The following is an 11,811-nucleotide window of genomic DNA, read 5'->3' on the forward strand; positions in this document are numbered from 1 at the left end:
GGTTTGGTTTGGCCAGTTAGGTTGATTTATCTTCAGTGGGCGAGGTGCATTGTAGTGGGTTCAATCTTGTGGTGCTCAATCTCAGTGACAGAAAGGGACATGACACATGTTGTATTGTTGCCACTAAGGCTAAAACAATAGAGTTTATTCACATTAATTGAGTTTGCTTTGTCTTCATCATGTCATCCTCCTCCAAGCATTAGTTTTCAATAGGTTTGTGGTTCATACTTTAGCTTGTGAACAGATTACCACTTGTTCATGAGAAGTTTTATGATGATATATTTCTCCTATCATAATGATCATGATGCATGCATGTCGGTATTTTATTTTTATCGACACCTCTCTCTCTCTCTCTAAACATGTGGATACGATTGTCGAGTTTTTCTTTCGCTTGAGGACAATGGAGGTCTAAGTTTTCGGCTTTCGCTTGTGGACAAGCGAGGTCTAAGCTTGGGGGAGTTGATACGTCCATTTTGCATCATGTTTTCCTATTGCTATTTGTTATGTTTTAAGTTATTATTTTACAAGATTTATACAAAGAGGGAAATTATCGGCAAGTGGAACTCTTGACCGGAAAGGGCTATAGAAGAGTTGGATAAAATCTGGAACTCTAAATGACGTGAAAATTGAGAGATATTTTTTTGGTATATTAAAATTATTTGCGAAAGAATCAACGAAGGGGGACCCACTAGGTGGCCACAAGCCTAGTGGGCGCGCCCACCGAGCTTGTGGGACCCCTAGTAGGCCTTCGGTGCCCCTCTTCTCCTATATGGTGTCATTTACCCTAGAAAAATAAATCATAAGATTATTTTCGAGACGAAGCACCGCTGTCTCGAGGCGGAACCTGGGGAGGAGCACTTTTGCTCTCTGAGGAGCTATTCTGACGGGGAAACTTCCCTCCGGAAGGGGGAAATCGAAGCCATCGTCATCACCAACACTTCCTCCACCGTGGGAGGACCAATGTTCACCATCACCATCTCATCTCAAACCCTATTTCATCTCTTGTATTCAATTTTAGTCTCAAAACCTTAGATTGGTATGTGTGGGTTGTTAGTAGTATTAATTACACCTTGTAGTGATGCTAGTTGGTTTACTTTGCGGAAGATTATATGGTGAGATCCTTAAGCATATTCATTACACCTCTAATGTTTAACATGATGATGATTTGTGAGTAGTTACTTTCGTTCTTGAGGACATGGGATAAGTCTTGTTATAATTAAATCATGTGAAGTTGGTATTCATTTGATATTTTGATGATGTGTATGTTGCTCTTCCTTTAGTGCTGTCATGTGAATGTCAATTACATGACACTTAACCATACTTGGGCCTAAGGGAAGCATTTGGGAGTATGTTGTTATTCCATAAGGGATTGATTTGGATCCATATGTTCCATGTTATGCTTAGATTTATCTTAATTCTTCTTTTGTAGTCGCAGATGCTTGCGAGAGAAGGTAATCATAAGAGGGTTGTTTGTTCAAGTAAGAATGGAATCCTAGCACCGGTCCACACACATATCAAATTACCAAAGTACCAAGCGTGAATCAACTAAACAGTATGAACGTGACTAGACAACAATTCCCAATTGTCCTCGAGAGCGTTTTACTTCATATAACAGAACTTTCAGGTTTGTCCTTTGCTACAAAAAGGATTGGGCCACCTTGATGCATCCTAGTTACAATTGTTACTTGTCACTTGTTACGAATTACACTACTATACAACTATTTGTTACCGCTACTCACGATGCTTGCAGAAATTACCTTGCTGAAAATCACTTGTTATTTCCTTCAGCTCCTCATTGGGTTCGACACTCTTACTTATCGAAAGCACTATGATTGATATTCTATACTTGTGGGTCTTCACCCTCCTCCCACACTTCTCCTCCAGATCTCGAATCATCCTGGTGGCATCGGTTTCCCTCATCGTTACTGTCAAGCGACATTACGATAGACAAGCTTCGTAGTGGCAAGGTCTATAAGGATCCTATGATGTTGAAGCCAAGAACTAATCGTAAATGGATACACTACAAGAAATATGCTCATACATGACGTTCTTTCAGATGTCGTTGATGAATTCGTCATAAATCTATGACGATTTCATTCGAGATTGTCGTAATCCGTTTGAGGGGATCAAATCTACATACAAATTATGAAGATGTGAGTCAAAAACGTCATAACCGCATAAGTTGAGATCATCATAACTTTTACGACGATTATAAAAATGTCGTAATACGTTCTAAATATGTTGACATGTCACTCGTGGGTCCATTCTATCCCACCTCATCCTAGTTTCTGAAGCAACCTCATCCTAGCTTGAGTTTTGCAAATATTTTGGAGTATCTATGAAGAAATAGATACTTTTGTACCTAAAAAATATTTTTGGAAAAAATAAATAGCAAACTATAATGCAGCTGCAGTTCAAATTTGACCTATTTCCAACTGAATTGAGGAAAACTTGTCTTTTTCACGAGAGGTGGATAAAAACTTTTGATACCCAACCATTTGGTCAATTGTACATTAAATATGGCCTAGTATTTTAGAAAAATTATTTGGTCCAATTTCGCATCAAATATATGGTAGGTCCTTCACAAAAAATCTCATTTTAGGCACTCAAAAATGGAAAATGAGGTTAATATCTTAAATGTTTACCGTGAATAAGAGGATAAAAACTACTCCCTCTGTAAAATAATATAAGAGCGTTTAGATCACTATTCTAGTGATGCAAACACTTTTAAAATAGTTTATAGAGGGGGTATAAAAGAAACAAAAAACAAAATTATATAAGCTTAACTCTGATTGGTGAAATTAGTTGTGGGATGGATCGATGACATGGCAAACATCTGTCCATCCATCATCCATTCGGCCGTCCGTCCATCCTAGCACTCCTCTGATCCTCTCTCTCTCTCTCTCTCTGGCAGCAACCCCCTCTCTCTCAGCGCACGTGAACCCTAGCCCGCTCCTCGATCTAGATCCCTTGCAGTCGCCTCCCACCGCGACTCCCTTTCCCCTCGCAGTCGGTGTGCACCCTCCTTCTCCCCCACCTGATCCAGATCCCTTGCACACTCCTCCCACTATGGCTTCTGGGTGCTCTCCAGCCCGCCCATGGCTTCCGTGGCGGCGAGATCCGGCCTCCGCTCCCTGGCGGCGCGTGCCAGGGCCCCTGCCCCGGCACCGACCGGACGCTGCATGTCCTCCTCCGCCCACGACGACGCAGGCCATGCGCATAAAAATATCATTACCACCAGACCGGACGCCGAGCCACCGACCAAGCACGGCTCCTCAGTCCCCACCCCACCACCCCACCTCGCCCCGCAGTGCAGCATAGCGCGGCCATCCCACCATCCACCCTCGACGCGGAGGCGATGGCGGACGGGTCTTCGTCGTTGTCGTGGGCCCGAACCCCACGGCGGTGACGGCGCTGGTGGCGCTGCTCGGGCTCGGCGTCGCGGCCTACATCGTCGGCCCACCTCTCTACTAGCACGTCGCCGAGGCGCTCGGCCGCTCGCCGGCGGCCTGCCACGCGTGCGCTTGCGACTGTGATGCGCTCCTACTGCCCCAGCTCCCCGAAGGTACCCCTCTTGTTGTCGGTGCCCCCCTGGCCCGACCTACTCGCTCACATCTCCCTGCAAGCCCACCGCAATTCCTTTCTGTCTGTGATTACGTTCAATGTGCTTGTAGCCGCTGGCTATCGCGTTCTGCTGTGGACGAGACACGATAGGGTTGGGAATAGGCTACGAACTTGGCATGATATATTAAATTAGGAGATCTGTGGATTTTGATGGGGGCGTTCTAACCTGTGAATTCAAAATCGTAACATGCGTGCATAGATTAGCTTACTCCGTTTGTTCAATGGGTACAGTTAACAATCATCTCCCGCTATTCCAACCATTGAAGATTTGCATGGGCGTGCGTATATGTAGACATGTTCGATTAACCACTTGTATTTAGGAAGTCCATGGTTAATTCGACACAAGTTTTGCCTTATGGTTCGTATCCTGGTTTTTCTGTGTTCTAGATTTGTTTGCATATTGTTACTCATGTTGCATTCCTTTGAATTGTTACAATTTAGGCACCGTACAAGCGTTTATAATTCAACATACTTTGTCTAGTCAATTCAAATCATAATTAAGCATAGTTCTAGGTTAGGAATAACGTTATTTCTCATTAGTATTCCCTATTCGAGTGATTACGTTTTGAGGATCTGTCTTTGTGGGTTTTTTGTTGATCTCATTTTTTCGCCTTTGTTCTGTAGTTGCTACACCCAACACACCAAATGAGTACGAGAAAATGAGGCAACAAAATATAAGAGAGAATGCTCCCCATATGTCAAAAATACACTCATGTCTTTCAGGCAACACATGAGAAGCAAACTAATGCTACTTTTCTTCCAACTCTAGTACCTACAAGATCTAGAGCACCCATAAACGATTCCCTATATGATTCCTAGATGCATGCACATCATGATGAGGAGCATCCATAAACTGACGCTACTTTTCATCCAACTCCAGTACATACAAGTAAATGGGACTCGGACCAGTAAAGTGACGGTAATAACCCCGTGTAACCATACACCCTGTAACTTCTGCCTAAATAGCATGGTAATATACACATAGCACACATGGTCACTTACGCACAAACACCACAGAAACTTTGACCCAGAGAAAAATAGTTGTTGAAAGCATGCCCCGATAACTTCTGTCTAAATAGCATGATAATATACACACCACGGACATGGTAACTTACGGACAAACATCACGGTAAATTTGACTCGAAGAAAAAATAGATGTTGAAACCACACTCCTGGTAACTTATGTGGAAATATCATGATAATGTATGCACCGTAGACCTGATAACTTGGGTACAAACATCATGATAGTTTTTTAAGCCAAGGGAAAAAGTTGTTGAAAACATGCCTCACTAACTTCCGTGTAAATTGCATGATAATATGCGAATCGCAGACCTGACTTACGAATAAAAACTATGATAACTTTTGACCCGGGCAAAAAATATTCTAAACATACCCACGATAAATTTGGTATAAATAGCATGGTGATATATACACAATAGAGTTGATAACTCACACACAAATATGATGATAAATTTATACCGGAGGGGTGGTTGTTTACAAATGTACCCGTGACAACTTCCATGTAAATGTCATGATATATACTTAGAGCAACTCTAGCACACCCCGCATAATGCCGGCCCGCAAAACACGTTTGCAGTTCGTGCAAAACCACTTTTGCGGGTCGGCGCGGGGTGGCACAGATGCAGACTCCCCAAACGGACCCGTATAAAAGTATACTCACCGAATATGCTTTTTTACGGGTCGGCTTCTGCGGGGTTTGTTCGGACACGGCCGCGACGACCCGAAAACAGAAAACACTCAATTCTCGCATTTGACATAAGTTCACACAAACAAGTTCAAATTCAAGCAAATATAACACAGTTTTACGCGGAAATAAAAGCCAAGTTCAGTAGGACAAACACAAAATATGGTCTTGCATCATCTTGGTCGATCTTCACGCCATATCATGGCATGTTCAAGATCTATCTCCTTGCTATATCATGCCACCATATGGAGCACATGCTTCCATCCTCCTCTTCAAGATCGCTCTACTTGCCATATCATGCCATGTTTTGGTGAGGTCATCCATGTCATCATGGTTCATTGACATGATCTTGTTCTCTTCGGCGAGCAAGAAAGATTCTTTGTCGATCAACTTTCACTTCTCGCACGTTTGGAGCAACTCCCAACAATGCTCTAGTTTGAAGAATTTGCCTTCCGAAGCTTTCATGTCTTTGTATCTATGTTGGGCAATCTTGTCCAACACAATGTGAACAAAGTGATGTAATCAATTCTCATGATGCAATATGATTACACACAACTTGAACAAAGGCAAAACAAACTCACATAGTCGGACTCCACGGTGCCACTTGAAAGTGCATTGCGTACTTGATCCAAGCAAGCTGCCCAACGGCTGCACATAGGCTTGATATTCTTCCAACGCCCTTCAAGCGACCTAAATGTGCGTGGAGTCATATTGGGATACTTTGCCATAATGCGGAAGTATTGATTTTCGATCCTTTGCCAATATCTCTTGGCGGTTTGAAATGTACCCGTGCATACATCAAGAGACACCACACTCCATGCTTGGATCAAAGCTTGATCTTCCAAGATCGCGTAGTTCTTTGATCTTTGAACGATTGACAAGTCACAATCTATCACAACAAATGGCGCAAACGAAAGGAAATGACCATGACTGAAGACGCATACCTTCTGGCCATTTCGTCGAACACCTCGCTTGCGGGGTGAGTGTGTTGGAATTATCCCCTAGAGGCAATGATAAATAAGTTATTATTATAATTCTTGTATCAAGATAATCGTTTATTATCCATGCTATAATTGTATTGAATGAAGACTTAGATACATGTGTGGATACATAGACAAAACACTGTCCCTAGCAAGCCTCTAGTTGGCTAGCGAGTTGATCAAGGGTAGTCAGGGTCTTCTGACTATGTACAAGGTGTTGTTGCTTGCTAACTGGATCACATCATTGGGAGAATCATGTGATGGACTAGACCCAAACTAATAGACGTAGCATGTTGATCGTGTCATTTTGTTGCTACTGTTTTCTGCGTGTCAAGTATTTGTCCCTGTGACCATGAGATCATATAACTCACTGACACCAGAGGAATGCTTTATGTGTATCAAACATCGCAACGTTACTGGGTGACTATAAAGATGCTCTACAAGTATCTCCGAAGGTGTTCGTTGAGTTAGTATGGATCGAGACTGGGATTTGTCACTCCGTGTGATGGAGAGGTATCTCGGGGCCCACTCGGTAATACAACATCACACACAAGCCTTGCAAGCAATGTGACTTAGTGTAAGTCACGGGATCTTGTATTACGGAACGAGTAAAGAGACTTGCCGGTAAACGAGATTGAAATAGGTATGCGGATACTGACGATCAAATCTCGGGCAAGTAACATACCGAAGGACAAAGGGAATGACATACGAGATTATATGAATCCTTGGCACTAAGGTTCAAATGATAAGATCTTCGTAGAATATGTAGGATCCAATATGGGCATCCAGGTCCCGCTATTGGATATTGACCAAGGAGTCCCTCGGGTCATGTCTACATAGTTCTCGGACCCGCAGGATCTGCACACTTAAGGTTTGACGCTGTTTTATGCGTATTTGAGTTATATGGTTGGTTACCGAATGTTGTTCGGAGTCCTGGATGAGATCACGGACGTCATGAGGGTTTCCGGAATGGTCCGGGGACAAAGATTGATGTATAGGATGACCTCATTTGATTACTGGAAGGTTTTCGGAATTACCGGGAATGTACCGGGAATGACGAATGGGTTCCGGATGTTCACCAGGGGGGGCACCCCGAGGAAGCCCATAGGCCTTAGGGGTGCCGCACCAGCCCTTAGTGGGCTGGTGGGCAAGCCCAAGAAGGCCCCTGCGCAGGAAGGAAGAAAATCAAAGAGAAAAAAAGGGGAAGTGGGAAGGAAGGGAAGGATTCCACCTTCCAATCCTAGTTGGACTAGGATTGGAGGAGGAATCCCCCCCCCCTTCGGCCGACCCCCTTGGGGATCCTTGAGCCTCAAGGCAAGTCCCCTCCCCTCCCACCTATATATACAGAGGTTTTAGGGCTGATTTGAGACAACTTTGCCACGGCAGCCCGGCCACATACCTCCACGGTTTTTCCTCTAGATCGCGTTTCTGCGGAGCTCGGGCGGAGCCCTGCTGAGATTAGATCACCACCAACCTCCGGAGCGCCATCACACTGCCGGAGAACTCATCTACCTCTCCGTCTCTCTTGCTGGATCAAGAAGGCCGAGATCATCTTCGAGTTGTACGTGTGCTGAACGCGGAGGTGTCGTCCGTTTGGCACTAGATCGGAGCGGATCGTGGGACGGATCGCGGGACGGTTCGTGGGACGGTTCGGGGGCGGATCGAGGGACGTGAGGACGTTCCACTACATCAACCGCGTTTATTAACGCTGCTGCTGTGCGATCTACAAGGGTACGTAGATCTCTTGTAGTCTGAAATCCCCCTCGTAGATGGACATCACCATGATAGGTCTTCGTGCGCGTAGGAAATTTTTTGTTTCCCATGCGACATTCCCCAACAGTGGCATCATGAGCTAGGTTCATGCGTAGATGTCATCTCGAGTAGAACACAAAAGTTTTTGTGGGCGGTGATGCGCGATTTGCTGCCCTCCTTAGTCTTTTCTTGATTCTGCGGTATTGTTGGATCGAAGCGGCTCGGACGACATTACTCGTACTCTAACGAGAGACTGGTTTGATTGCTACGAGCAACTCCGTTGCTCAAAGATGACTGGCGAGTGTCGGTCTCTCCAACTCTAGTTGAATCGGATTTGACCGAGGAGGTCCTTGGATGAGGTTAAATAGCAATTCCTATATATCCGTTGTGGTGTTTGCGTAAGTAAGATGCGATCCTACTAGATACCCATGGTCACCATGTAAAACATGCAACAAAATTAGAGGACGTCTAACTTATTTTTGCAGGGTATGCTTGTGATGTGATATGGCTGATGTCTACTATGCAACCTTCTCCTTGTAGACGTTGTTGGGCCTCCAAGTGCAGACGGTTGTAGGACAGTAGCAATTTCCCTCAAGTGGGTGACCTAAGGTTTGTCAATCCGTAGGAGGCGTAGGATGAAGATGGTCTCTCTCAAGCAACCCTGCAACCAAATAACAAAGAGTCTCTTGTGTCCCCAACACACCTAATACAATGGTAAGTTGTATAGGTGCACTAGTTCGGCGAAGATATGGTGATACAAGTGCAATATGGATGGTAGATATAGGTTTTTGTAATCTGAAATTACAAAAACAGCAAGGTAACAAATGGTAAAAGTGAGCACGAACGGTATTGCAAGCATGGAAACAAGGCCTAGGGTTCATACTTTCAGTAGTGAAGTTCTCTCAACAATGATAACATAATTGGATCATATAACTAGCCCTCAACATGCAACAAAGAGTCACTCCAAAGTCACTAATAGCGGAGAAAAAATGAAGAGATTATTGTCGGGTACGGAACCACCACAAAGTTATTCTTTCTGATCGATCTGTTCAAGAGTCCGTAGTAAAATAACACGAAGCTATTCTTTCCGTTTGATCCATCATAGAGTTCGTACTAGAATAACACCTTAAGATACATATCAACCAAGACCCTAATGTCACCTAGATACTCCATTGTCGCCTCAAGTATCCGTGGGTATGATTATACGATATGCATCACACAATCTCAAAATCATCTATTCAACCAACACATAGAACTTCAAAGAGTGCCCCAAAGTTTCTACCAGAGAGTCAAAACGTGTGCCAACCCGTGTGCATAGGTTCCCGATGTCACGAACCCACAAGTTGATCACCAAAACATACATCAAGTACTCACATGAATCCACGTGTGCCAACCCATATGCATAGGTTCCCAATTGTCACAAACCCGCAAGTTGATCACAGCAGATAGACACGTGCAAGACATACATCAGGTGTCCTCAAAGACTCAATCCGATAAGATAACTCCAAAGGGGAAACTCAATTCATTACAAGAGGGAGAGGGGGAAGAACATCATAAGATCCAACTATAGTAGCAAAGCCCATGGTACATCGAGATCAAGACATCTCAAGAACACGAGAGAGAGAGAGAGATCAAACACATAGCTACTGGTACATACCCTCAGCCCCGAGGGAGAACTACTCCCTCCTCGTCATGGAGATCGCCGGAATGATGAAGATGGCCACCGGAGATGGATTCCCCCTCCGACAGGGTGCTGGAACTGGCTGCAGATTGGTTTTTGGTGGCTATAGAGGCTTGCGGCAGCGGAACTCCCGATCTAGGTTTCTTTTGGGGGGTTTTTGAATTTATAGGATTTTATGGCGGTGGAATTATGTCGGTTGGGCCCATGAGGAGGTCACAAGCCTGGTAGGCGCCACCTAGGGGGGTGGTGGCGGCCTCAGGGCTTATGACTCCCTCGTGGCTCTTCTGGCCTTCTTCCAAAGCTTCAGGGGTCTCTTTTGGTCCAAAAAAATCATCGTAAAGTTTCATTCCATTTGGACACCGTCTGAAAAAGGGTCAAAAACACAGAAAAAACAGAAACTGGCACTTGGCACTGAGTTAATAGGTTAGTCACAAAAAAGATATAAAATAGCATATTCATGCATATAAAACATCCAAAGTTGACAAGATAATATCATGGAACCATCAAAAATTATAGATACGTTGGAGACGTATCAAGCATCCCCAAGCTTAACTCCTGCTCGTCCTCGAGTAGGGAAGTGATAAAGAATGAATTTTTGATGTTGCATGCTACCTAGCATAGTTGTCCTTTGTAACTTCTCTCACGTGACATGAATGTTCAGATCCTTTAGATTCAAAACAATAGTTTGCTATTGATGTGGAAACAATAATACTTCCAGCAAACTAGCAAGGTAATCATGAACTTTCAAAATAACAAGGCCAAAAAGAAAGTTATCCCTACAAAATCATATAGTCTAGCTATGCTCTATCATCCTTGCACAACGAATTTAAATCATGCACAACCTCGGTATTGGCCAAGTAATTGTTTTCACACCTTTACTTTCTCAAACCTTTTCAACTCTCGCACAATACATGAGCGTCAGCCATGGTTATAGCACTATAGATGGAATGGAGAGGTGGAGGTTGTGAGACAAAAAAGGATAAAATGGTCACATTGAGTAGGCCTATCAATGAGCTATGGAGATGCTCATCAATAGATATCAATGTGAATGAGTAGGGATTTCCATACAAATGATGCACTAGAGCTAAGAGTATGTGAAAGCTATTAAAGAAAACTAGTGGGTGTGCATCCAACTTGCTTGCTCACGAAGACCTAGGGCAATTTTGAGGAAGCCCATCATAGGAATATACAAGCCAAGTTATATAATGAAAATTTCCCACTAGCTATATGGTGGTGAAAAAACGAGAGACTCTCAATCATGAAGATCATGGTGCTTAATACGAAGCACAAGTGTGGAAAGCAGATAGTAGCATTGTCCCTTCTCTTCTTCCCTCATTTTTTGGTGGGCTCTTTGGCCTCTTTTTATTATTATTATGGTGGGCATCTTTGGCCTCTTTTTGTAAATGGGCTTCGCTGGCCTCTTTTCTTTCCTCACATGGCACAATGCTTCATCAATGATGATCATCACGCTTACAGTTCAAAACTTAGAGCAATGATGACTCTATATGAAATGCCTTCGGTAGTGTACCGTGACAATGATCTAGCATGGCATAGACATCAATGGAAACATCATGCTAGCTATCTTATGATCATACAATGGCAATGTAGAAGCTGTGGCACATGTCATGGTGGTATTTGCATGGCAATATATCTCGGAATGGCTTCGAAAATGCCATAGTAGGTCGGCATGGTGGCTATTTTGAGGGAGGCTATATGGTAGGTTTATGCACCGACGAAAGTTGCACGGTACTAAAGAAGATAGTGATGGTGGAAGGTGAAAGTGCATCTAAACCATGGACTCAACATTAGTCAAGAAGAACTCATATACTTGTTGCAAAAGTTTTATTAGTAATCGAAACAAAGCATTCAACGCATACTCCTAGGGGAAGGGTTGGTAGGTGTACACCATCGCGCGATCCCGACCGCTACACAAAGGATGACAATCAATAAACTAATCATGCTCAAACTTCATCACATAGCGGTTCACCATACGTGCATGCTACGGGAATCACTAACTTCATCACAAGTATCTCTAGATTCACAACACCATACTAACATAACTTAAATAT

The sequence above is a fragment of the Hordeum vulgare genome, chromosome 2H (genome assembly GCF_904849725.1).
Source record: "Hordeum vulgare subsp. vulgare chromosome 2H, MorexV3_pseudomolecules_assembly, whole genome shotgun sequence".
NCBI lineage: Eukaryota > Viridiplantae > Streptophyta > Magnoliopsida > Poales > Poaceae > Hordeum > Hordeum vulgare.